At 30.9% G+C, this 26,377-nt stretch overlaps 1 long non-coding RNA gene across 2 annotated transcripts in view; it reads left to right on the top strand.

The window, feature by feature from the left end:
- The first annotated feature begins 4,541 nt into the window (after positions 1 to 4,541).
- Positions 4,542 to 26,377, top strand: part of LOC118186436 (uncharacterized) — a 99,370-nt gene continuing 77,534 nt past the window's right edge. Inside the window, exon 1 of one of the 2 annotated variants that reach the window (XR_015038999.1) lies at positions 4,542 to 4,623. This is a non-coding gene — a long non-coding RNA (uncharacterized LOC118186436). The remainder of the gene's footprint in view (positions 4,624 to 26,377) is intronic. The other variant, XR_015039000.1, reaches the window with a different exon arrangement.

Consider the following 26,377-nt stretch of genomic DNA (forward strand, 5'->3'; position numbering starts at 1 on the left):
TAATAACCGTCCGAATCTCATCCAGGAATCTCATCCAGCATGAATTCTTTATCATCGGCATTACATTCATTTATTTTTTCTAAGATGAAATCAAAATTATTCCGCATAGGGATACCATTTCCCAGGTTCTCATCTAAAATTTCCCTTTTCACATACTTTATATTTTCTTCTCGATTACCATCAGGCCTTTCAACACTATTCCCCTTTTTACCTTTTGACTTGCGTGTATAAAAATCCATCATAATAGCAATTACTTTTCAAAAAGTAATTTAATTACTTTCATATTTTGATTTCTTAATTAATTTTTTATACATTGCTAATTCTCTCTTATAGCAGACCCTTTTATGAATTCTAATTTCTTCCAAAATGCATCTCACCTTATAGGATTTTCTTACTGACCGAACTCTTCTCTTCAACCTAGTTAACCCCGGCGACCCCCAAGAGATTTTATTGTCCTGTCTTTTTTTAATACGAAGCAATTTATTTGTAGGAAATGCAAGATCTTTCTCCATCTCCAAAATAATTTCATTCAGCTGGGACTTAGTACCAGCCCTTATAATTCTCTTCTGATAACTCGTAATCTTACTTTTCATTTTTACACAAAATCTCTTGATACGAATTGGATTCCTCATAATAGTACAGGAACTAGTTTATCTGCATACAATTCCATCCGCATCTAAAATCAAATATTTATGGTAGCTAAGAATCTATTCATCTGAAATGATAAAATTATAGTCTGGAACACTTATATTTGAAGAGCTGATCACCAAGTCAGTATATCCAACTCTAACTGTAGATAAATAAAGTGAGAGAAGAATCAAAATTGTTGAATAATAAAAGATTTCTATATAAAATAAATTCGTTCACCAAACCTCCTCTCGCATCAACCGATGCAGCTCCCCAAGTAAAATGCTTTGCATTAAAATCTCCAAAAATTAAAAATTTTGTATATAAATTTAAATGTCATCCAATTCAAATAGATATAAATTTATATCTTCTGCTGGGGAAAAATAAACACACACAACTCCATATGAATCTTTACCAGTATTAATTGTTATAGAGGTGATAACATCTAAAGAATAATCCCCAATAAAATTAATATCCGGATTAATGACAATAATGGCCGTTCTCCCACCATTTTGATGAACAACTCTCCAATTTCTATCACTATATGCAAGGGCACCCTCAATGCAGTACGGTTCTTGAATCAAAATAACGTCTGAGAAGTTGGTCAAAACTTCAATCGCAGAGAGATGTATGACAGCTGCTTGACAATGTCTCAAATTAATACTTAAAAACCTCATTAAATAAGGTACAATAAAAACTGTATCCAATAAAAGTTCTAAAAGTTTAATTTTATTTAATTTAAAAAATTGTGTAATGGTAAAATTTCTCCTAAAACAAATATAAATTAAAATTAATTAAACCAGGAAAAATTAAAGCAGAAACAAATTCGCAGTAGAATTTGTACAGTGAAACTCAAGTATGCATCCCGCGGCGACATATTAAATCACTAAAACTAACATATCAGGACCCATAGTTAAAAACTCATAAGTTCATAAATTCATATGTTCCGTAATATATTTTATTTCTCTGGTAAAATCTAGACATTCCTTAGAAATAGCTTCATGCTATTATCTATATTCATTTTAAACCTCGAGTTAAAATTTTTACAATTAATACATTTCTTAAATTTGCTTTTACAATCTTTGGCTAAATGAGGAGCTGAACAGGTGTGACAAACAGTTTCATTTTTGCAGAAGCGTTTAATATGGCCAAAAAGAAGGCAATTTGTACATCTCTTCGGTTGAACAAACAATCTGGCAGGGTAATACTTCCACCTTACCATAACTCTCTGATTTTGCAAAATCTGGGTTTGACAGATTTTTATCCACATGAAAGACTCGATGAGAAGTAAGCTCCTTTCCATTTTTACCTACTCTAACACATCCTCCATCACAAGAGCAGTCTTGTTAAAAAATTTCTGAAAATTTTTCATTTTCAACCCCCTGCGAAACATTATAAATAATAATCTTCGGTTTTATGAACTTACTTCTCCGAATTTCTACTAGTCTGTTAAGCGATGATTTGTTTCTCAATAGCTCTTTCTAATTTCTTCGATTCCTCCACATCTTTTAATCTAACAACAAATTCTCCGTTTTTTTTAAACAATCCACCATTTTAATGCCAAGATCCTCTGGCCGAATAGAGCTTGATATTTCATCAAACACATCAATATCAGGAATTTTTGTCTTAATAATCAACTCTGCGTCTCTATTTATATCGTCATTATCTTTTTTAACAATTTCGCTTTACGACCTAAGTATGGTTTTCCTTATTCTCTTAACTTACATAAAATCCGCAATATATCTCACTTCCTCTTTAATCTCTTCAATACCAACTTGATAAGTCATAGTAATATGCGTCTCTATAAGTCTAAGATTTTGTTCCATGGTCGATTCTACGATCTTGTCCAGACCCTTAACTATATTGTCTGATATCTCTTTGCTGATTCTGGTCTTTCTCATTCTTTCAACTACTTGATACATGGTCTTAGTTACGGCCAATATACTTTTCAAGGATCTAATGGATTGTTTAACTTCTGGATTCTGCAGTTTTCTATTATCATTTTCAACTTCATTCATCTTTTCACTTCCTTTTCCACTTTTATCTTTCTTTACCATAATATCTTTGACTGTTTGATAATCCTTCTCAATTTCATTATTTTTCACAATATCATTATCATATATCTCATTTATATCTTCAACAATTAAATCCCGATTCGTTACGTCGTTTTGAGCCAATTTCATAATTTCTTCCTCCATTTTACTCAATAGTAAAGTAAAATCAATAATCACTATATATGGGCCTTTAATATTTAAGATAATTCTTACTGAAAATTCATTATATCAAATCAATTTTCCTCTCACCGCGAAAAGTAAAATTTAAGCACTCATTATTTAAGTATGCAGATAAAAAATTTTATAGTCAAAATTAAAACAATATTCACAGATTCACAAAGACTATATAGCATAAATTCTTTTTCACAAATATAGAATTCTGCGCAAAATATTAATAATAGTCAACAAGCCAAAATATAAGACCAAGGTGCAAAACACTCTTAGATAGTAAACAAGTTAAGCCTGTTTATATATATATATATAAACAAACTATGGGAAGGTCAAAGAATAATTGAAACATTTTTCAAATGTAAATTATTTTATTTTATTTCTAGAAAAATCTAGACTTAAATATCTAAATATAGTATTAAATTTATTCTTCCTAGCGTATGATGTAAATAGAAACCCATTTTTTCCCTAAAAATTCCGACTTAAATGCTTAAACCCTGACATGATATACATTGAATAAACAAATAAACGATTAATTGTATGAAAAAGCTAACGAATCAACTCCTTAAGATGATACATAAACTAAAGAAAAACAAAACATTGTCTTTAATGAAAGAATACATATATTAAAAACAGAAAAATTAAATGTGATAATAATTTTAATTTTCCCCAAAATTTTAGCATAAGTTACCTTATACACTTATGCTAAAATTTTGGGGAAAATTATAATTTATTTCATACAATTTGAGAATGAAAATTTATTTCATACAATTTTCTCTAATTTTTTAACTTTTTATAATGTATTTTTCACTGAAAATTATCAAATGCGTTTTTACAGAAAGGCTAAATTAAATGATGACTTTTACTAGCTAACAGAAGCATAAGTTTAAAATTTTATGAACTGTTATACATAGACGTAATTTCTACTCATTTTTCGATTTTGAAAGCTTAACTTTCCCTCTTGACACTTATGTTAAAATATGTTAATTAATTCAAAGAATCTAAAGTAATAGGGGTAACAAATAGTATCTATTTCTTTTCGTGCTTATTTATAATTACATACTGCAATAGAAAATACGTATCTGAAATTTTAAAATTTGAAAGCGCATGCTTACAGTGTTACCAACATGAAATGGTTTGTAATGTACTTTACTTTCTTACCATGGTGCTTTAAAGTCACGAAGTTATATTTGTTGCTTTATTCTCTACCTCAGGAGTTCTCAACAAGGAATATCATACTTTCGGTGCGGAAACGAACTCAGCCTTTATTTAACTTGTTAAGCATTTAGTTTTAGTTTATGAATATAAAAAGCTACGTTTGTTCATGTTCTGCAATTTTTCAGCACTTTCTGCACATTTTCTTGTCTACTTATAAAATACATCGAAAAGTAATTTAAATTTAAATAAATGTATATTTTTCGAATTTTGGAAAGGAAGGAGGGAAGGAGGGAGGGCTAGCAATGATGAAAAAGTGCATGGAGAAAAATATTTTGAGAACCACGTGGTAGACCAGGACTTGCTGTACCATAATGTTTTATACCGCGATGTTTTAGAATTGCAATATTTCTTCCTTATATGCTTTCTTACCAAGTTGTTTTCCTTTCACATTGATTTATTCGTGACATTTTTGTATGGATGTTTACGCCACTGAGTTTTCTAAGGACATAATAATTTCAATCGTTGTAACTTCTGATTTTTCCTAAAATCTATTTCAGTAAAGGGAAAATAGTTCATAAGTGAGAGTGGGAGAGAAACTAAACTGCGCTAATGAACAGTGAGTATTTTTTATAACCATTATTTCAATTGTAATTGTTATTCTCGATTATTATTTGTTTATACAAATTAGAAACTGTATCATAGGGCAAAAAATTAATAACCGAAGCCTACACAGATTTTAAATTGCCCTTGGAAATTAGGTAACACTTATAACTTTTTAAACTTATATAAGAATTATGTAATATATATTCAACATAATTCTCAAGAAAAGAAAAAACATGTTTCAGTAGCTACAATCTGTGAAACTACAATTCTGAAACATTTCTTCACATATTTTCATGATTATATTTAATTTTATTTTTGAATTAGCTGTTGTATGTAATATGCTGTGTGATCGGAGGTTAGAGCATTGCCACAATATGAGTTTTATTTATACTTTGAACAGGCTAATCACACGTATTTAGAACTCTTGTATCCGAGCAAATGAAAATTTGAAATTTTCACAACTCCTAATCTACCAGCTGCAAGTACATGACATAAAAATTTATAAGGTATCTCTCCCGCCTTCCTAGCATGCCTTCGTGATGTGGTGGTTTGCACGCTAAGCGCGTATTCCAGAGGTCCGTGGCTCGATTCCCGGCCAGGGTGTTTCTCATTTTTCATCTTGCCTGCTTTCAAAATACCTAATATCTCTACAAATTAACATACACCATTTTTCTGTACACACACACACACACACACATATATATATATACATACATATATATTATATATAATATCATATATATAAATATATAAAATATGTTGCACTATCAGTGAACTAATTTGAAACTCTCTGTTATATTATGTATCCAAAACTGAAATTTATTTCATACAATTTTAATTCTCAAATTGCCCAGAGGAACGAAACATATATTTTGAACTCATTAATCGACCAGTTTTAGTGTTTCAAACACTCACCCCTTGACAAGTTCCGTTTAAAGCGGTAAATAAGGGAGATTAGTATTTTTATTCCTTTTGTATTTTTTCATATTTCTGTCTACAGCGCTTCTTGTGTTCATTTTTTCACAGCTGCTTTTATTGTTTTTTAACTTTAATTTTAATTTCTAAGCTCACAATTTGTTGTAACTTATTTCAGATTCCCGTACAAAAAGGATTAAATTTATACTTATACCTATAATTTTTCTACTACACCTTTTCGTCCGATAGGATAATCAAGATTTCTTTTACAGAACTTACTCAGATTTTATATATTATATATATTTCAAAACAAAATAATTAAAATTAAATTAAGAAGCCTATAACTTATTATAAATTATATATATATATTTGCGAGAGTGCGATATAAACCTTATAAATAAGATAATAAGATAAGAGAGTTAAAATGAATTAAAATGGCATGACCATATATACAACTATTACTAGGCTCCCAATTTTAACATCATCTGTGAAAGACATTTTCTATAACGTATGCAAAAGAAATATTGCTTCATTTTGAGTATTCAGCTAACAAAGAGGATTTTAGTAACGTTCTTTGAAAAGCGCACAATGCGATTTAAAAGCAAAAAAGAAGAAACAGAAAGAAAAAGCGAAAAAAGGAACGAGATTGCACCTAAAAAAATCAATACGCAATGAATTTTTTATAGCTAGCTACATTTATTCATCATATATTTTTAAGTGTGTTTTTACTTTATACAGGCTATTTTTATCACAGTTCTGTCAGTAAGAGATTTTAGTAGCATTGCCTCAAGGGGAAATGGCGGAAGTTTGAATAGTGAGAATACCGGAGGTTGCCACATGAAGTCGATGGACTTTATATAAGGCTGATAAGCTGGCTTATTCTTCAAGTGAGTTACTAGGAAATTCATTAAAGTTTCCATTCATCTCTTTTTTTTTTCACTCATAGTACTCAAAAACTCTTTTCAACTGCATTTTTTATGATGCCACAACAAGAAGCCTATCAAAAAAGACAAGAGTAATTAAAATCAATTCTAAAACTTTGAATACTTCCTCTTAAGCTTTGAAGGATAAAAGAAAGTGGAGTTGAAGTTCTTGACTCGTGGGTTTTAGGAATGCTGGTCAAGCAAAGTCTGGAATTAAAAGAAAAGGGACTTCTTTACATCTGGAATAGATTCAAGAACCTGTGAAATTTGGAAGAAAAAAATTTATTTTATTCGTGCAGTCAAGAAAAAGTGAGAAAAATATGTATTTTTCTAAAAATAGAGCATAATAATATTTTTCTTTTTTATGAAAAATGCAGTCTTATAGATCTGTTAACTGACATTAGGTGAGAAAAGAGATTATATGATTGCAATATATTACAAATGAAAACTTGTTACAAATTATTAGATCATGACGATCAAGGATGTCTGCCAAATGCGCGACTTTAAATCAGAGTGGGTTTTATTAGCATTTCATTTGCAGACGACTAGAGAACAATACTGAACATTTTCATCCCCCTCCTTAACAAGCGGAAGCGTTTCCAGCAGAAGAAACAGTTCAAAAACTACTAACTGCACAGCTTTACGGTGTGGTGTATTTGGTGTATTTAATTATGGCAAAGCACACTAGGGCTATCTGCCTAACGGGAGGGATGCCTTCGTGGAGGACTTTCTAAGGGAAACTGTCTCGTATACACGTTACACATGGGGAAAACCACGAAAACACCCATGCAGCCAGCCCGTTCGCGGGATTCGAACCTCGGACCGAACTACCAGTGTTCAGTGACTTTACCGCTCGGCCGCTGGTGGGCCCTGCACAGCTTTACATTTTCCTTCTTCTTTTTTAAGAGTATGCATTCCCAAACAAGAACATGGTTTTTGGAAAGTATCATTTATTCCTCTATATCTGACCGAAATTGCTATTTTTATTTTTCAGATGAGCATAGTCTGAAAAATAAATGAAAACTAGTTATACACTGAAATAAAAATAAATTGTACAGAAGTTCATATCATACCTTTCAAAAAATCTTGAATCAAAGTGACATATTAATGTTATCTAAGGGTTTCTGCGTTGGCAAGTTTTAGCTTCTGAAATTAAAAATACTGAAACGTGCATTTTTAATCATATGACTAGGTAAAATGATATTTTATACCACTAGGTAAAATTATTATTAGATCTGAGGGGGCTATTTATATCAATTTATAGTGAAACTTATATTATTCTTAATTTCTAAATACATTATAATCTCTTTAATACGACCAGAAGCAATTAAAGATGATATTGGTTTTTTATGAACATGATCAATTTAGAAAGGTGATGTCGAATGCTGCTATTTACTTATTTATCAGAAATAACGGTTATCTTATAGGCAAGATTCGCATAAGGGGGTGCATTTTAAATGCAGCAAACCATCTTGCTTAGTGCAACAGTTTTAATTGTTTTAATGTGCGATTTTGTTTCGAAATAGGTTCAGGTTTACAATAATATTGTTCTAAAAATATCATATTAAGCATTTATTTATTTCTCACCTTGTTTTCTCCTTGATGTGGTTTTAAAATTGTTTAGTTTTATTACGAACTTAATTTTGTGTGAATGTGGTTTTAAAATTGTTTAGTTTTATTACGAACTTAATTTTGTGTGAATGTGGTTTTAAAATTGTTTAGTTTTATTACGAACTTAATTTTGTGTGAATGTGGTTTTAAAATTGTTTAGTTTTATTACGAACTTAATTTTGTGTGAATGTGGTTTTAAAATTGTTTAGTTTTATTACGAAGCAAAGCTTCTCTTCATAATTTATCATGCAAGTTACCTGGCAAACTGCCAGAAGTGTTACATTCGGTGTGGCATAAGTTCTTTAACTTACCTTTTAAATTAAAACTATATATCTTTCAATAACTGAACAATTTAAAAGCATTGTGGGTCGCTATTATTTATATCTTATTTTTAATGATATCGCTAAAGTAATTTATACTGCACCTAATTCCCGAGATAATAATTCTCCTAATAATTTTGTAAGAATCTGAGCTTTTAATTTTATTAACGTTATAAATTACTTTTATTTATTCATGCTTTCGATTTTTATAAATGATATTTCTGAATGCACATCCGATTTAACGATTCTTTTTCTTTCGTACTATTATTTTTCTCTCTTCATCGCAAAATGCGTAAAACAAGTGAAGCATTACCCTGTATTTAAAAAAAACATTTTTTTTTTTTTTTTTTTGTATGAGAATTTAAAACATAAAAGAGCTGAATAACTGGAAAGCAAAAATAAAAACTTTAAGTTCTTTTAATATATGTAGGGATTAAAATTGAATTAAGACGAACGTCGACTTAATGATAACCTCCACTTAGTGATTAGTTTAGAGTTAAAAATCGAAGTTTCACCTTATACTCATTGCTGGAAAATAATTCGCATTCCATAGAAACAAAATTTTAAAGCTTCGGGTGAGAAACTGCTAGAATTTCCTAGTAGCCTTTCAGCCTTTTTAAAAAGGGAGATTTTTGTCAGGTGTATTCTTCTGTAGGAGTATTCCTGTACCGGGTGAGGGGAAGGAAAACATTTCTCGTGCAGTTTAGTTTATGAAGAGAAAATATCTTCCGCGCAGCCGGTAGCTTTCTTCCCTTTCAGTTGCAGTTTGACAACACGCATACCCAAATGTTTTATTTAGGTGGGTATGTGTGGATATTATAAATGTGGGTATGTGGTTATTATACAGGTATGTTTAGATGGGTATATGTGCACAATTTAGCGAAATGAAGCAGAGATAGTGGCATCAGTACTTGGTTTAGTTTACGTGTAGAAACATTAGGTTATTTTAAGGAGGAGACATGAAAAATAAGCAATGTTCTCGCTTCGACTTGAACCTCTCGAATACGCGCCGTGTGTGCTACCGTTACACCACGAAGGCAAGGAGGGAGAAAATACATTATGTATGTCATATTATAGAATGTATTGAGTTCAAATCTAAGCTACGTTATAATTTTACTATGGTTACAAATCTCAATTATAATGCCATGCTTTAAAACAAAGTATATTGTATAACAATTTATCTTTAACCGTGCCATTGCTAAGGATAAAAACGAAGTTTATAGAACGCATAATAAATCAAAGAAACAGAAGTTTTCCTCGAATTATTTGCTCTTTAAGTCTTAAGGCGAAACAACACCCTCAGAAAACTTCAACATACTTCCAGCAATTTTTTTAGCTTTGAGTAATTCTTTGTGCAGTATAAATTCAATTATCTCAGTGACGCGTGCCAGAACAATGTAAGCAATAATTATGTATAATTGAATTATCATCACTACACCTAGCTTTCATAGCCATATACACTTACGTACATCAGAATTATTATTTTCTGTAATGCATATTCGTTTTACAGTATAATAAGGCTGGTAAAATCTGTTTTTCAAGCTAGCAGTTTTCACAAAATGGTTTGCAAATAAATAAATTATAAATGCGTTTTCAAAATAAAATGCAACTTTGTCGCTAATTTAATATTTTATTCTTAATGCATGAAAGAGTGGATTGTTCTCATCCAGAACTATTCTATCTATCTGTGTCTCTCCTATTGCATTCTAATATTTTCTGTTTATTAAAAATAGCAACATAAAACGTGTCGTTATGTCTTCAACATAGTATATTTTCTAAACGAGAAACTAAATTTATATTAGTCTATATTTACACGGTATTACTACGTGCAATTATCGAAAGAAATATAATGTTGTTTTAAAACAAAAATAATAATTAAGCAAACGATAGCTTGAAATCTAAATAATTCATCTTTGAGAAATTATGTGAGCTTAAATTAAACAGGATTTTCGCATTAGTAGACTTTTGAAAGAAAATATTTACTGTTGTTTACCACTTAATTACTTAAACAGAAGCACAGATTTATGAAAACTTGCTTTCATGCATTCAATTTAAAGCAGCCTTATCAATTTGTGTATTAATTAGAGCTCACTGATAGCACTTTTATCTCGATAAACGAATGTGGCAATGTAGTTTTAAAATGCAAGGCATTATGTGGTCGGCAGGATTATTAATACAAATTAGCCATAAAAAAGAGAAAAGATGCAAAAGTTGTATTTCTGTAAAAGTTTTCGAGTAACCTTATTATTACTTAACCTACAGAAAATAATTATTCAGCTACAAATTTCTCTTAAAAGTGAAAAACTACATCACGTCGTAAAATTCAAAATTACATTTTGGTCACTTCAATTAAAGCCTTTTTACATGTAGGATTTTATCAGGTTTCGTATTTTTTATTTACTTACAAGCATATGCGCATATTTCAGGAGTTTCTTATAATGATAAGTTATTACATGAATAACACACCTGCTCAAAGTTGATCGAAATAAAAAACGGGAAATTCGAAAAAAGGAAAATGCAGTCATGAAAATGCATCAGAGTTTCGAACAGTCCATCAGTCAAATTAAAAGGAATGTCTCATTCTGAATGAGTTTTAAAATTTAGACTTGATCGAATCATAAAACAGAAAAGATTTTATCTTGTGCAAGTTTGAAGGAACATTATTTAGCATGTTTATCCTATAGTTGGGTCGTGGGCCAGAAGTAAAAATAAACGAAAGCGATTTTTTAATGCTGATACAAAGTATTATTGTCCATTATCGATTTTAATGGACTTCTCAAATAGCAAGCCTTTTACCTGAATCTCCATTCTCTAACTAGAACGTCAAGCCTCGGCACTGGAAATAAAATGGCCTGCAGGTAAGTCTTTATCATTGGCGTCCCATGTGGTTTGGAGGTCAGAACTTCACCAAGGCGACCCCCCAATCGATAACTGTGACTGTGGAAGCGAAGAAACCTCGAAATCGCCTCTAACTCTCAATTACCTTTTAGGGTAAAGATGTGCCGTAACACCTCGCCATTGGGCGGAGTCACAGCAGGAGGGACAAAAACTCTTAATAATTAATCAATCAATCTATCTTCATTCTCCTTTAAAGAAAGCTCTAAAGATTTTGCGTCTTTAGCATCTTTTTTGCGAACAAAAAAGTCTTTCCCTTCAGCTAACTTAATAATACTGTTATGTATATATGCATCTAATGGAATCATATTATCAAAAAAGACATTCATATTTTAATAGCTTCAGTTTAATTTAATTTCTACATATTTATAATTTCATTTTGCACTCTCATTTATTGAATTATTTCAAAGAAGTTTTTTTTTTATTTTTTTATTTTTTTTTAAATTTTTTATTATAAGTCTTTTTACTTTTTTTGACTTGAGAAAATTTTAATTTAGTTATACGTTGTTAAAAGGCAGTTACATGATATATATTTATCCTGTTATATTTATTTAAAAATAATTTTTTTTACTTAAACATATTTAAACTACGTTAAATGTTGCTTGACATGATGAATTCTTTTAAACTTACATTTTTAAGCTAATGAAGAATTTATTTACAACATTTGATTCAGTTTTTTAATAAAATGAGAGTTGAATACAAGATTAACTCGACTCGATGACTCGAATTCTCAAATTCGATAGTATACGAATTTGCAATTTTACTACTTCTAAGATTATATCTTATAGAATTTAAGAATGTTGATTATATATGTCTGAAATATTTATGTTGCTCAAAATGATCCAAAAGTCGATAAACTTTTGAAAACTTCGTATTTCAATAAATAGAGAATGTATGGTAATCCAGTTAAACCAGAACTGAGTAGGAAGGGTGTTTAATAAAATTTTGTAACATAAATTTTTGTTATTTTGGCTATAATTGTACCAACTGAAAGGCGTTATACAATAGAATGTTGAATATTTGGCTCTATGTTTGACATCTGAAAAAAATAAAAAAAAAAGTAACAACTTTAGATAATGAAAATACCAAAGTAAACTGTATGACAACAGAATAAACTACATGACAAAATAAAAAAAAGATACTTATAAGCCTTCACTTAACATGAATGGACGTCTTTTCATCTGAAGCAATGGGGTGTTTCATAATAGGAATGCCGAAAGTGTAGACAGACATCACTCAACGTTGGTGACGATGTTAGAAGACCGTATTCATCTGGCATGCATCAGTAATCACTGTAGATACAGGAGACGCCGCTTAATGTGATAGCGGTTAATGTTATAATTCGGATATTGTTATCGAATTACCTAAGTCCCGCCGGTTTGTATACAAAAACATGGAAAATAACATCGTTTATTGTGATCAACACTTCTGTTAAAGTTATCAAATGGTTATGTGTGTTACAATGAATTTTATAGTCCCAAGTACAAAAGTAACTTTTCCAAACAAAAGCAAACTAAATTTTAAAAATTGCCGAATGACTAAAAAATGTCACCATGTAGGAGATTAAATCACTAAACTGATTTTTATTTTATTTAACCATTTAAAATTAGACAACAAAGCAACGTTTTGTTTAGTTTGCTTCAGATTTTTAATAACTCTGTTGGTTTCGAAGACGATCAGAAACAAATCTGTATTCTTCAGATAGAAAATCACAGAAGATACCAGATACCTGCTAGGGTATCTGGTATCTTCTGTGATTTTCTGTGAAGATCTGTGATCTTCTGTTCTGAAGCAAATTCAAGCACATCGTATATATAATAAACTTTATGAAGAATTTGTAAATCTCCTTTAAGTGCTGATATAAAGAACACCCTCCGAGTATTAACATAAGTGGACAGCAATCGGTCAAACAATTTTAGAAAATATTAGACGCAGTTAATAAATGAAATTTTGCATAACGCTCGTAGACAATCCACCTTTTCCCTATTTAAAATGCTGTGAAAATAACCATTCATATGTTTCTACTTATATTAAATTAGTTAAATTCTATTGCTGAACTGCAGAATATTTTTTCTCGTCGTTTAATGTTACCATTTGGTTAATGTTACCAAAGTAGTCGCTGACAAACATTATCATTAAGCGTCTCCTATTGTATTGTAGACTGTTTCATTTTCTTAATAGCACTTAATCGGCTCTATTTGCATTTATAATTGTTATATTTAGTATTTATTGCGAAATTTATATGCTTTATTAGAGTTGAAATACTGTCTAATTAATATAACTAAAAATCTACATAAAAAATAAAAAGGAAAACGAATGTAATGCCGTAAGGAATTTTTCGGATTTCTCGGTGCGGCCTTTCGTGGTATCAGCGGTTAGCACGAATTTTGGCAACAGCACAATTGACTTTTCCCATTTCCTGCTTCAAAAAATCAAATAATCTTTACATATGTGATGGACTCGTCGACAACTCGATTTGGTAGACTGGTTTTCGTACCTCCCCCCAGTCGGCCGTTAAGGGGGAGGAGAATTTGAGCAATTTTCGTATTCCTCAATGTCTGCTCTCAGAATGTCAGTTCGGCTAGCATTTGAAGATCCATGATTCAGATCCCGGTAACTGATTTTTCACACTTTTTGCTTCGAAAAAACAATAGTCTTTACAATACATTCCTGTTTTAGTTGCTTTCACTGTACACTAGAGATCCCCAGAAATGCATGTATTTTAAATGTCCGCAAACATTCGAGTTACTGAATTTTTTTTAATGTTTTATCTATCTGTTTATATTTGTAATTATACGTATTTATATATAAATCGCTTTTCGTTCAACATTTATTAATCATTAATAATTTTCAAATGCTTCATATTTTTGGCTTTTATTTTATTATTTTGTTCTGTAAATTTTAATTTTGTACAACTTATTGTTGCTTTAACACATGATCATGGGCGCAATACTCACCCCACAATTTTATACAGAGTATCGCATTTTAGATAACAGCATTGTCAGCTGCACCACAAAGCAAAGGAAGCGATGTAGCAGCTTGACTGCAAGAGAGCTGAAGCTAAAGTGAGTAATTATATAATATGTAGGCTTATCCAACAGGAGGTTTTGGTCTAGATTAGAGTGGTTTCAATTCTTGAAATTTTTAGTTCAAGTTCGGAATTAGCTACGTCATCAGCGTCACGCAAGGCATGCAAGATGGATTGATCTAGAAATGACGCAGTCCAGAAAAGTTATTACGATTTTTAGAATACAGAGCGGGAATTACGGGGTTACTGCTAGTATAAATTATAATTTTGATTTACATATTTTTATCTTACATATGTATACATACATATGTATACATATCTTACATATGATATATATACATCATAACGTTCTAGAAACTTTCATCATTATTGCTATTTTAGCAATATAAAGAGAACAATGTTTAAGCAAATTTGAATAATCATTTTTTATGTAAAGGAGAACATTTTGCCATAAACTTGTACTGAATGTGAAAATAGTTCAGAAATTGCAGTATACTTCACTTGAAGTTATTATACTAAAAATAAAATTATTTAGTTGTCCTTTATAAATTTAATTAATATTCCTACAACGTAAATTTCAAATCAATATGAAAATTTATATATGTTTTCAAAGTGCCAAGAAACAAAACTACAAGAATTTATTTAGATATAGATTGAGACCTAAAAAAACACTTTTTTATTCTACTTTATTACTGATTTTCAAAATCTACATAACAAACTATTATACACTTGCAAAATTGTTTAAATTATGAATTCTACGAATTAATTAAACATATAAGTTAAAAGGAAAACTGCAGTGAAGTACTGAAGGCTGCGTTACTACCTTATATACACTTAAACTAAATGTCCATCAAATTAATGAAGACAAATCAGTCATCATAAGCTTTAAAGAGTAAAGACTATCATTCTCTGACGTGAAAATGTAAAGAGCAAATGACAGAACGTTAGCCATATTTTTGATAATGTATTTTAACATCGCTTCAGTATGATGTTATTAAGCATTCATATCATGTTATGCATTTAATTTTAGGAGTGGTGTTTAGGTTTGTTGCTCTGTCTAACAAAGCAAGTTAATATTCTACATATTACAATATTCTACAGTGCTTCAATATAACGTTGCAGACATTTCTACGAAGGCTGCTTTTTTTCCAAGTTAAAAACTCATCTTTATAAAGTTACCGGGCATCAATGTGAAGATTTCTGCCAGGTGATTATTGGATGACCTGCATAAAGGTGCCAGGAGCTTTATGAACAGGCAGCGAGCGAAATGCAGCTATCCCGAACAAAGGAATATGCAAATCGTCTCGAGAAATTTCCGAGGATGATATTTTGCACATTCCAGTCTCAGGGCTTCATCACTTCCTTCAGTGCTTGAAAATTCCAGTTTTAAGTTCTTTGCGTTTGAAAAACTTTCCATAAAATATGAAATAATCTATCACTTTTACTCTTACTAGTTAGACTGAAAAGTTGATTCTTGCTTCGTTTAATGATAAGTAAAACGGTAATTTTTTAAACAATTATTTTGATTGACATTTCAACAAAGCGTTTTCTGCACAGCTTATAAGGTATTTCTCCTGTCTTCTTAGCGTGCCTTCGTGGTGTGGTGGTCTGCACGCTTACCGCGTATTCCAGAGGTCCACGGTTCGATTCCCGGCGAAGGCGTTGCACATTTGTCATCTTCCCTGCTTTTCAAAAATACCTAATGTCTGTACAGTGGCACCCGAACTAAAAGGTTGGTGGATGATGATTCTCCTCACTCAGGATTTGGCAACAGGCTCCCCTAAAAACCAGAAACCTTTAAGAAAGAGGGGAGTATATAAGGTATTTCTCCCGCCATCTTAGCGTGCTTTCGTAGTGTAGTGGTCTGCTCCTCACGTATTCGAGAGGTCCATGGTTTGATTGCCGGCGAAGGCGTTGCTCATTTTTCATCTCCCCGGCTTTCAAAAATGCCTAATGTCTCTAGAAGTCAAAAGTCTAATAAATGTATCATCTATTATTTAAAAATACATGTAGCTATTAACCATGAAACAAGGCGCTTAATCCAAAATAATATAACCCGTAATTTTAGATACATATAGTAGCATATATCATGCATATAAAAGACAAAAAGAAATGTGAACGTCAAGCTCTCTAAATGTACATGTTGCAGTTCCGCAAATTACTTTTCTAAGCAGCCTAGATTATATTACATTAAGTTGTTTATATGACCTTTGTGGGGTTCTAACCTTTTGTCTAACAGCTTAATGTGTAGAAACCTCGTGAACAGATAAGCGAATAATCGCTTTAGTTCAGAAACAGAAACGTAAAACTCAAGAAGGGTTAATTACCCTTTATTTCTCAAAATAAGAACTTAACAGTTGGCTCCTTTCTCAGAGCGTACAGCAAAGCCTCCACTTGGGCTTGAACTCGAAGTCATAAGAGGTAAAACTTAACTAACGCTTAACTAAAAGATATATCCGAAGCTATCTAAGTAGTAATAGCTTAGAGAGACGTAGTCAAAAGGCGAACGCGCGCTAGTCAGAAACTCTGGGTCTCTAACGAAGTTAGTGGAACTTTGACTTAAATACCGCTCTTTCTCATTTTCATTAAACGCGATTCTGAAAATACATTCTGGTAGGAAATTGTAAGCTGAAATTAGGAAGGGTACGAAAGTAGCTGTAACTAAAGATAACTGTTAAAAACTTAGGATAAACCTTACTCCTTATTTAACATTTTATATGAAAATTGCATGGACGATTGGTATATGAAAGGAATGAACAAAAACAGCTTTCAGAGCTCGGGGTGGTTTTTCCCTCAATGGGCGTTCTTGTTAATATATACCTATGAAAGGATTCTGTAATTAATAAAATCCTATAATTTTTACTGTATGCATTTAAAGAAACCAAACTTTCGATATAATTTTTCTACCCGCTGAATGAGGCTATTATTTTAGTATAAAGAAATTAAATTCACATGTCTTAAAAACCAAGCATAATTCTTTGAGATGCTTACATAAGGAAATTTATTGATTTATATGCTTCTTTTATGAAAGATGTCGAATCCTTATTGGGATAGTTCTTTTATTCCTTTTTTATGAGATTTTTAAATAATTATCATTTATTTATTTTATTATATTATTATTTTTATTTGTTTTATTTAGTTTATTACTATTTTATGAGTTTTTTTAAATAATTCCTATACTTTAATTCCTTTTAATTTATATCTCAAGAATTTAAACTAAGTAATATAATAAAACTAATAGTACGAAATCAGATAATATCTGGAGAAGCATAAAAATGAAACAAAAATATTAAATAAAATGCAGCTTTTGTTTAAGTTTGCGTAGAAATTAACTGCTTAATTTGTCTGTTTTATTCTTCGTGTTATTTACTTATAAAAGTCAGCCTCGAAGAGAAAATGAATAACTAATGTTATATAAAAATTATTTTATTGCGATATAAAACCCGAAATAAAAAAGCGAGTACTAGTATATCTGCCGTTTCATGTTTGGAATTGTGAGAAAAGATGCAATATCTTTCTAGCTTTAGTTTTAATAAGAAACATTTTACTTCAATTTAAACGAAATCCGAAGGTAGCTGTTTTTGTAGCAATCAATAAAATGCGAGAGTCATTTCTGTTCCAATCAAAGGCAGATCTATGGGTCGCGCAAGTCGTAATCATGAGGAGCATCCGCGTTCCAAGAAACCTCCAGTAACTTTTTTAAAATAAAAAATATAGCCTGTATCTTAAGAAGTGAAGCTCCTCAAAACAGGTAAATTGCCTTCACAGATGCATATTACAAATTAGTCCTTAATTTCAGTATGTGTTTATTGCTAAGCAAAAATAACTTTTAGCTGTTATTGTCTTTCATTTAACTATGGTATTTAACTATGCTGTGTTGAAAAAAAAAAAAAAAAAAAAAAAAAAAAAAAAAAAAAAACTAATGTTACAGCAAACTAAAGCTACTTTTAAGAAAGATAATTTACAACTGTATGAGTGGACTACTGTATTGGTGGACTGAAATCGTAAAAAAAAAACTGGAGGCTTCAATTATGGAGGCTGTAACACATCCGACTCCATACCTATGTCGTGTGCTACACATACAATCTTTTCCAGGTTACTAAAGCATTTTAATCCTACACAGACTCATGTATTAACCACATCAATTTGCTAATGAAATACCAATATTTCACTTACTGGAATTCTCAAATATAATTCTGAGATGCATTCATGATGTTCTCTAAATATTCACAATCTTAAGTCACTCGCTAATAATGTAATTGTATTTTAAAACTGTTTAAAATTAAATCTTAAAATGAGTTCCCTCTTTTAAACCTCTTAAAAATTAAAATCCTGAAATTTTATTCAGCTTGTGGTTTCTAATGGGCATATTCACAAGCAAACTAAACAGCTCTTATCATCATTCGTCACTCATTTATTATTTTTCTTTTACTTCTTATATTATCCAAATTACTTCCTCTACCTTAAATACGAAAATTCACATAAGAGTAATGAAGAACAAAATAATTTTTCACGTGCACTTTATATTTCAAGATAAGAAGCGAACTTTGAAAATTATTTTATGCATAATTCTAGTCTTAATGAAATGCATATTTTTAGGATCATTAGCTAACTCGTTTAAATGTATTTCAAGGGAATTTTTCTCCCAAATTCAGGGTATCTTGTAATCCTACTAATTAAAGTTGTGGTCTTCACTTTAATTCCACAGCGCATAACAAGTTTGTGTAACTTAACCTCCTAGATGAATTCATCCTTCGTCAAAATTTGATTATTCCAGAATTCTTGGCTTTATTCTGCACACAACACCAACAGTTGCGTGCAGCGGAATTCATTTACGACTGCTTTCAGAGCAAACTCAAGTCTGGAATTATGTATCTAGACAATTAGCAGAAAACGTCTGATAGTACATGGCGTAAACGGCTAATTTACAAACTCATGTGACTTGGAGCTTCAACTCGTCTCATTAAAATCATTAATTCGTATCCTAGCAATCCATCATTCTGTGAGCTAGTTAATTCTATCAATCTTGGTTGCATTCAAGACCATTCCAAAACAATCAGTACCAGGTGCAATGCCGTTGAGCTCACTCAAGTTTAGGAATGTCAATCTAATATTTTTATCAGTTACAGAGTTATTCTTTCTTATATCTTTAAATCTTTAATATCCAGAATAGTGCAACTTCTATTTTGCCATTTGTCTCATATCTCAAAATGAAAAGCTCGATATCTTAATAAATATGTGTATGATGAACTATCCTAGAATTTTAAATTACAGATCTGTCTTACAGATTTTTATAATAATCTCTTTAGTTAATATTTCTATCTCAAAGCTTGCTGAGTTAAGGCAAAGCTTATAAAGACCTAGTTTTGTCAATCTGTGACCAGAAATAGTGAAATGCCGTCATATTTAAAATAATTTGCTGTCCATTGCAAGTCGGAGTTCAGGTGCTGCTGAAGCTGGATTGAGAGACTTTGAGGTTTTTGAAACGCACTTTCTGGGAAGAATTCTAAAAGCCCTTTCATACTTGCCAAATGATATTCATAGAAATGTCAAAATTCTGTCCACCACTCCAACTCAAAGGTTTTCCATTCAGTATTTCAAAAATCGCGACAAGCTAGTAAATAGGCTTTACATGAAATGCTAATTTATATCTGATGCATTTAACATAGCTATTGCTTTGAGCTCTAAATTTTAAAATTTTAAATTAAGATTTCATTTTTACTGCATTTTATTTTTAAAATTAACTACAATAAATTAGCTCTTTCACCACCTGCTATAGTTATAATAAATTAGGCATTCATTACTTTCATTAATAGCATGTGAGATACTTGCTCTAGTTATAATAAATTAGGCATTCATCACTTTCATTAATAGCATGTGAGATACTTGCAATATAAGTAATAGAATATTTATAAATATTAGATTTTAAAGAATTTGATAGTAGTCTAATTAAAATTTGATGCGAAATTGCAGATCATCAAATTCTTTGTTTCTGTATCTGATGCAAGGTAAAAAATGAGCAGTCGGAGGAATTAGAGCTCTCGGACATTTTATAATGACCTTTTAAAGAATGATACTCTAAGCAAACAACTATAGCTTTACAATGAGCTAGTTTTAACATTTAGACTGTAAACCTCTTGGAGTTGAGGCTGATGGATATATTTTACAGCTCTGTTAATTTTTGCTTTAGAAATATTTCGATTAAAAATTTTAATTTGCACAGATAGGCATACAGTATTGTAAACTGTGTGTACCCAAACTGAGTATTATTTGCGTACTTAATTTTATAAAAAATTAATAAGTAATTTTTCTTCAAACATGTTTATTAATAAGTAGATATTTTTACTGATTAACAGTTTTTTATGAAATGTTTGTTTGATTTTATAATTAAAATTTTATAACTTAATTAATGTGAATTTGTTTGCATGGTACATATTTACATATATTAAAAGTTTTATGCATACTGAAGATTTAGCACCTTAAATGAGATAGTGTAAAATACAGAAATTAACTTTTACATAAATTTGCGTTATAGTGCAATGCAATAACATTTTTCTTGGTTAGTACCGATATTTTGAAATGTAAGTATAAGCCAAAGTACAACCATATAGTAGTTATATCAAATGACTGTAAAATAATTCGTCATACCTGAGGAGCCTACATGATTAAAATTTATTTTAAATGTAATGCAATTTATAAAATAGTCTTTCTTCTAGTATCTTTTGTAATGATGAAATGACAGTTTAAAATCATCCTGAAGTCTGAAATAACTTTATTATCCAATCAAAAGTTATTAAAAAACTTTGTACTGGAAGAATTTTGCGGGAAATAAATATTAAAATATGTGTTTTTAAAGCTACATTGTATTACCTATTTTACATCACACAATTTATTTATTTATAAGGTATTGGATCAACTTGCTTAAAGCTTTTACATCACACAGTTCTTTATTTATAATGTATTGGATCAATTTGCTTGACGCATGTGATGTGTTTAATACAACCATACTCTTGTTTACAAATATACTCTGATTTAGTGCTCTGTATTAGTCACTGACAACATTTGATTGCAATTCTTCATTTTATGTCACTGACACTATTTGATTTCAGTTCTTGTTAATTTTACCAACATATTGGAGTTATTTGTCATTAAAAGGCGCTTACGTATTTCTAAATATTTTCTCAAGAATTTGTATAAAAGTTATCTTTCGCACGAAATAAGAAAAATTAAGCGAGATAATATATTCTTAGAACATGCGTTTATTTTGAAAAACATTTTCGAGATGGTTGTTAAGAACTCCAAAACATATAGCAGCCTTAAAAACAAGTAATCGTGACATCAATTTTAAAAACGAAGTAAAATATATCGTGCATAGTAATATAAAAGCCTTGACTTTCGTTAGATATTACGAAATATATAAAAGAGCAACAGCTTATTTATACAAAAGAAAAGCTACCCATCATTTTAATTAGCTTTAAGTTTGCTTCATTCATTCGTTTAGAAATGCACTGCTTTTAATAATGTTTATAATGTTTCTAATTACTTATTGTTGCCTTTCTAGAAGCCTTGAGACTCTATTTATTTCTATAAACTTACCTTTCTCGCAACAATATGAATAAAAATGGTTCAGATTAATGCAAATTTTTGTTAACTTTAAGTATGGTTTTATATTCCTCAGTTTATTTTTATTAAGATTCAAGAAGGCTGAAGATTGTCCTTCAGACGTAAGCGATGAAAACGAGAGAAATCGATTTCTTTATGAATAAAAACAGAAATTATTTTTCGAATTTAAGGCACCTTTTGGAAATATTTCTAGAATAAATTGAACGGCATACTCTCCGAGTATTTAAATGTTTTATTTTGGAGAGTTGTTAAAATTTAGCGAATGTTTTCAGGTTATTTCAATTTTCAGAGTTACATTGTTTGATACTGAATTGGTAGACGAAAAAACGAATTTTCCTGTTTGCTACTGCAGGAATTTATTCATCAACTAACTCAAGTCTGACAACCATTTCATGCTTCGAAAGGTTTTATATAGAATTTTAAACTAAAACTCAATTAAAATGATCCAAATATTAAACCAGTAATTTAAATTTATCTAACTAAGATCGGTTACAAACGTAGCAACGTAGCAATTCATTGAGTTTCCATTACCTAAGAAAAACATTGCAAGCTGAAATTCGGTATACGACCAATATGTTTTTAATTTAAACTTACACATACAGAGATTTTGAGGTCGAATGCCTCTAGCATCTAAACTTAAGTAGAGAAGTTATAGAGTTCCTCACTTTTATCTTGTTAAATGTAATGTCAAACAACCTAGTGAATTGCTAAGCGAATAATCCCTTAAGTTCAAAAACAGAAACGTAAATTCCAGACGGGTTAATTATTCTTTATATACTCCAAATAAAGATTAAAACAGTAGGCCTCTTTCGCCTCTTTCTCAGGGCGTACAGCGAAGCCTCCACTTGGGCTTAAACTCAAAGTGTAAGAAATAAGAACTAGCTAATGACTAACTAAAGAGATTTAGCCGAAGCTAACATAATTCTAAACTAGTGGGCCCATGATATTAAATTAGCCAGAAAAACCATCAAAAGGCTCGTAATACGGCCGAGCGTGATAACCTTTTAGAGAGACGTAGCCCAAAGGCAAACGCGCGCTATTCAGGAATCCTGATCTCTGGCTAAGTCAGCTTCTGCTTTTCATTTGCATTTAACGTGATTCTAAAACTCATTCTGGTAGGGAGTTGTAAACTGAAGCTAGGAAGGATAGGAAAGCAGCATAAACTTAAAATAACTTTTATAAGATTAAGATATACCTTACTAAGTTTTTAACTGTAACTTAAATTAATTTAATCAAAAACTTCTCGGAAATGTTAGCTCGCAGCAATTAATCCTAGCTATATTAACTATATCAAAATGCAAGGTCTCTAATTACTCCGTAACCTATTAACTCTGTCTGCGAACGATACGAAATCTCAATCATCCAATTGGTCAATTATTATGGGTCATTCTTTCAATTGTTTTCAATCTGGTTATGTTTCGTGAATTGTATTTACTGCTTGTTTATATCTTTTTTGTTTATCTGGGAATGCAGTTTGTAACTGTGAACTGAAGGAAAGTTTGAACTTAAAACTGCAAGTAAAAATATATGTTTTTTAACATTTATGCTACATTATTCTTTTAAATGTGTATATATGTCTTTAAAATTTCAACAGCAAGGAACTTTCTGCCTTTACGCAGTTTATAAATAATATAAATACTAAATGAGTCTAAAATATTTTTATGCATGTTATGTCGGAGGGAAGGAAAAACCAAGAAAATTTCTAAAAATATTAGGCAAGGGAAATATTAGGCTTAATGAAGATGACAGCGGTATAAACTTACATCCGACTGTCTTATTCAGTGTTAATTAGCAAATCAGTCGCAAGCTTACATTTTGTTAATATCCATTTTGAAGAGATCTAGATTTTCTCCTCACTCTCTGCTTAATTGATCTGGTTAGACTTCAACCCACTTTAGCGATTTATTTCTGCCACATGTAATTGAACTGTCAGAAACAGTAAAGAAAGAATTTCAGTTGCATATAATTTTGTATAGCAGCCTTCATTATAACTTTGAAGCTTCGTTAAACTAGCATTTCTCCTTATTTACTAAATAAGGAAATATACAAAGTGGGGGGGGGGGCAAAAGCTAAATTACAAATGACACTTCCAAAATGCAATAGAACATTTATAAGTCCTCTTAGATTTAAAAAAAAAACATTAGGCAACGGGGATGAACCTAAAGAGCGAAAAAAATTAATTGGACACCAGTAGAGGATAAGACTTTCCGATGGCTCACCTGCCGCTATTAGTACAGTTCCCTTATAGAAAAAGTATATATTCTGTTGCTGCACCTATGAAAAAAAAATATAATAACTGTAGCAAAAGTGTGAAATATAATTCCGCAACGAAGATTATTTGCTTCGTTGGCAAATTTGAGACCTGATAATTGACTCACGAGATCTGATAATTGACTTCCTGCTCTAAGTTTAATATTCTGGCAAATTTGAGATCAAAAATAGAAAATGATTATAAAAAATGGGAACGAATACTTTCTCACACACCTTGGAATTCCTATGAAATTGGCAGATTATGAAAATCTGAAGTATGCTACTCGCAATGTTTGGTATTTAAATTTTTCTCAGAATGTATTTAGCGCTAAGACATTATATACGAAACATTTTACTTAAAGATCTGTTGGCTGGGACTTCCTTGACATCTATTCGAAGATCCAGCAGTGAATCTTTCGAGGATAATGATAAAGTTTCTATCCGATTAAGCAAACTAAGACACATTTTAGCAAAATCGTTCACAATTGCATTTGCCTACAAAGAATTACTAAATTCAGACTTTACCTGAAAATATTATAAACTTGCTCTTTAAAGTGGTTAGATGGATTTTTCTTTTTGATCTGAAATTGCTATTAATATGTAGTTAGCAACCTAACATTACAGATTCTGTCACAGAATGGAAGCACGAAGTGGAAGAAAAAACATTGCCCTTTCAAAAACTTTACAATTCAGTGTTCAGCATGATTCAGACTGAATGTTGATAATATCTCTCTACAGTCAAATTTCTAGACAAAAATACAAAAGACAGAAAGTCAGACATAACTAATAATGATTCTAAAAATGCTGACCGTTCTAAATCACCCTCTTCAGTGTGAATTTGCATTATAGTCTAACTTACTAATACTTTCCTATTAAAGTGTACATTGTGTTAAATATTCATTATTGATCTTTTCGGGAATTTTTAAAAATTTTAAAACGTTGCTACGAAAGACCCATTAATAAGAGGGGGAAATGAGTATTGTTTATACAAATCCCAGAAATTTCTGGCAGGATGTTTTGCCAAGTTTTTTCAGTGTTTTGACATTTAAAATTAAAGCAACTGAGAATAGAGGGAAAAAGATTAATGTCGAATTTAAAATCGGCTTACCAAGTAATGTCAGTGGGTACTTTTTTAGTTGAATGTTGTAAGACGTTCACTGTGTAAATCTCAGTTACTGTAGAAAGTAACGAGACTTAACAACTAGATAGTGAATAATCGATTAAGTTCGGGTGACAAGAAACAACAAGATAGAAGGGTAACTAACCCTTTATTATTACAATAAGATTTAACAAAACTCTGCCTAGGAGTGTACAAACAAAGCCGACACTTGGGCTTGAACTTTAAAGACTAAGAATTAAACTAAAACTAAGATTAACTAAAGAAATATAGCCGAAGCTATCAAGATTCAAATCGAGTTGGCCCCTTAACGTATTTGACTACGAAGCTTAGCAAGGGCCTGAGTACGGCCGAGCGTAATAACAGCTTTGAGAGAGAGTGGCCAAAAGGGCAGACGCGCGTAAAGCAGAAACTCTGATTCTCTCTCACTCTGTAAGAAACTTCGTGGTTTAAATACCACTCCTCCTCATTAAATATTCAGCAAGATTTCAAAACTACGTTCTGGCCGGAAGTAGTAAGTTGAAGTTAAGAATTTGACAGGAAAGGAAATTTAACTTAAAATTTAACTGTTAATAAAATTAACATAATCCTTACATAGTAAAGTTAAAAATCTTAGTGATCCGCTTTAGAACTACTTTCATTCTTTATTTCTAATAAATAAGTACGCATGACTTAGAAGTTTATGCATGCCTCCAAAGATTGAGACAATTTTAAACAACGCTATTTTGCCCCCCCCCCCCTCTAACGGCTGGCTCTTGACTTTTTTCGACATTAGCCACTCCTAAGGACGGAAGTGGTGGGCATTTAATTGAGGAGGCACCTAATAGGCGGCCATCGTTACCTCCTATGAAGGGACGGACAGTTACAACCAAACCTTCTCCGAGATTCGAACCCGGGCCTTTTGGTATCGCAGTCGGCTCTCCTAATCACTATATCATCTGCGCCAAATATAAAGCAATATTCTTAATGAATTAGAATATTTTTTGTTTTAGTTTTCAGAAAGGAAATAATTGATGCTAACTGAAAAGAAAGAAATCCTTGGGGTCATTCATACAAAGCTTTTAGCTTAAAAACGCATTTTATGA

Source organism: Stegodyphus dumicola, chromosome X2 (assembly GCF_044657685.1).
Source record: "Stegodyphus dumicola isolate Sdum_Otavi_A_Nest chromosome X2, ASM4465768v1".
NCBI classification, from domain to species: domain Eukaryota; kingdom Metazoa; phylum Arthropoda; class Arachnida; order Araneae; family Eresidae; genus Stegodyphus; species Stegodyphus dumicola.